Source organism: Octopus bimaculoides, chromosome 8, assembly GCF_001194135.2.
Source record: "Octopus bimaculoides isolate UCB-OBI-ISO-001 chromosome 8, ASM119413v2, whole genome shotgun sequence".
In the NCBI taxonomy this organism is placed as follows: Eukaryota; Metazoa; Mollusca; class Cephalopoda; order Octopoda; family Octopodidae; genus Octopus; species Octopus bimaculoides.
In genome coordinates this window covers 56342850-56346010 of record NC_068988.1, presented here as the reverse complement: position 1 = coordinate 56346010, position 3161 = coordinate 56342850, and the positions used below count along the sequence as shown (strand labels likewise).

Sequence of the window (3161 nt, the reverse complement as noted above, 5' to 3'; positions counted from 1 at the left end):
TATATATATATATGCGTGCGTGTGTATATAGTGAATACTTGTTACAGATGCTGCGCAAATACGCAGAAATTCCAGGGAGAAAGAAAGAGATAGAGAGAAGGAGAGAAGTAGAAGGAGAGAAATAGAGAGAACTCAAAAGAGTGATAGATCAAGGGGGAGTTAGTGGCTGAAGGACTATATAAGGAGATAAGCATAAAGACAAGTAAAGATAAATGACATAGAATACGAGAGATAACAGAGGTGTCTGTCTGTCTGTCTATCTATCTAAAAGAAATGTATCTATCTATCTATCTATTTATCGTGAAAATAATCTCAAAAAATTTAATTCCAAAGTAACAATTCAAAGTTAGTAACAAAACAAGAAAATTTGTAAAATAGAAGAAAAAGAAAAGAAACACTGAAAGCCAGCAAGGCACCAGATTGATAAATATTATCTTGTTAATTCATAAAGTGGCTAAGATAATGGTTATATGGGTACTGAGCTAAAATTCTGAAGTTATGAAGGGTGGAGAAAATGGACATAGCTTTCATGGTGTATTTAATAGAGGATATCACCTTTCTGAGGAGAGTGCACGCGCACACATTCACAGATGTACACGCACGTGCAAACACACAGGTGCAAATGTATACACACAGATGCATACACACACAGGTACAAACGCATGCACAGGCACATGAACACACACACGCGCGGGCGCATTTATGTATGAATTGGTTTTAAATGTTGGCATAAGACCAGGAATTCCGGGGGGGGGGGGAGTAAGTCGATTATATCGACCCCAGTATACAACTGATTCTTATTTTATTAACTCCGGAAAGATGAAAAGGAAAATCGCCCTAGACGGAATTTGAACTCGGAACGTCAAGTAGGAAGAAATGCCACTGAGTATTTTGTTTGGCGCGATAACGACTCTGCCATCTCGCTGCCTTATATACCGGTTTCAAATTTTAGCACAGGATCAGCTATTTCGGGAGAGGTGGTAAGCCGATTAAATCGATCTCTCCAGTCTTCAACTGCTACTTATTTTATCGATCCTGATAGGACGAAAGGCAAGGTCGACTCCCGTGGAATTTGAACTCAGAACGTAAAGACGGACGAAATTCCACAAAGCATTTTGTCCGGAGTCGTAACGATTCTGCTGACTCGCGCTTTATTTTCCTTTATTTGTTTCCGTCATTTGACTGCGGCCATACTGGAGCATCACCATGAAGGGTTTTAGTCGAACAAATTGACCCCGGGACTTATTTTTTAAGCCTAGTGCTTTTTCTATCGGCAGCTTTTGCCGAACCGCTAGATTATGGGGCGTAAATACACCAACACCGGATATCAATCGGTAATAGGGGGCGGACAAACAAAGACACACACACACACACACTCATATATATACATATATAATTATATATAACGCATAAACAAAGCCTGAAAGATTGCTTTAAAATACATGACGTATTTTATAAGTATGCCTGTTCAGTATCATAAAAGCATGAAATTATTAGTAGCTCTTTCGGTTGTATATTTAATTTGATGTGTGTGTGTGTGTGTGTGTATGTGTGTGTGTATGTGTGTGTGTGTGTGTGTGAGTGTGTGTTTGTGTGTGTATTTAATACGTGACGGGTGAGGGGCTCCATCATGGTAATACATGCTGAGGAAGGTGAGGCTATTATGCCAGTCAAGAAACCGGTCCATGTGAGTTCAGATACTTGAATGTATGCAGAGAGATTATCTTAGCCCGTTTGCCTTCGGACGGTTGATTTCTGTGGTTTTTATCAGTGTATTCTGGTGATTTAAATGAGAGTTTTGACTTATTTCCAGCAGGTAGACATATTTCGTATGCCCTTTGATTAATTTTAATATATATATATATATGACGGGCTTCTTTTAGTTTCCGTTAGCCAAATCCCTTCACAAGGCTTTGGCCGGGCCGAGGCTATAGTAGAAGACACTTGTCCAAGGTGCCACGTAGTGAGACTGAACCCGGGACCTTGTGGTTGAGAAGTAAGCTTCCACACCTGAATTCCTACGTAGCAACTTGTTGGTGATAATTCCTGTATGAGTGTAAAGAGCTCTAAATTTTTTGCAATATTCACCCGTTTTCGCCGCCTACTATTCCTGGGAAGGTTGTCGCGGTAGAGTCATCAAGCGATATATGTCTGATATAATAATATAGATTTAATCAAAAGATTAAATGTGGTACTTAAAATGTTTGAGGCACCAGAATTTGGTAGGGTAAAAACCAAAAACAAAATCAAGAGATTTGGTGAATAAAATTTGAAGTTAAGCAACAAAAATTCAATAGGTTATAGCAGTACGTACGTTTCGTACAAGCTCCATTTATTCATGTAGTGAGAACACCACATAGAATGTACAATGAAAATGTACTCGTTAGCTGCATAATGGAATTTCATTTTAGAAAGTCATTTTGAAGATGTTTGCAAAAAACAAAAGTAAGAGAAGAAAAAGAGATGGTATGTTTTCTTCTCTTACTCTTTTTGTTTTTTTTTTTTTGCAAACATCTTCAAAATGACTTTCTAAAATGAAATTCCATTATGCAGCTGACGAGTACATTTTCATTGTACATTCTATGTGGTGTTCTCACTACATGAATAAATGGAGCTTGTACGAAACGTACGTACTGCTATAACCTATTGAATTTTTGTTGCTTATCTTCAAATTATATGTCTGATATAGTTAGAAAGGGGACAGATCGAACTTTGGAGATCTGACACTTGCACTAGATACGCTTATATGTAATCCAAGTGTTTCATGGTAATCCATCGTCACACCTGTATGTATGTATGCTTGTATGTATGTATGTACGTATGTATGTATGTATGTATGTTTGTATGTATGTATGTATCTGTGTGTGTGTGTATATGTATGTGTATGTATGTACGTATGTGTGTGCGTATGTGTTATGTCTGTATGTTTTTATGTATGTGCGTGTGTGTATGGTTTTTTTTTGTCTTCCTCATGACAGTTACAGTGTATATTATGCCCGGCCACCTGTTCGAAAACAAGACCGTAAAAAATGATATAAAGTTATTTTCGTCATATGTTGCATAATCATTCCCCATTTATACTTTAAGATTCTACACATTTTTATTGTCCCAGTTCGCATGGTCATCTGTTGTGTGCGAATTCTTTTCTGTGAGGTTTTTTT

General features: G+C 37.6%; 1 protein-coding gene across 1 annotated transcript in view; it reads right to left on the bottom strand.

Moving 5' to 3' along the window:
- The window catches only part of LOC106876201 (netrin-1), a 395789-nt gene that overhangs the window by 21628 nt on the left and 371000 nt on the right, over window positions 1-3161 (bottom strand). The window lies entirely within an intron of this gene.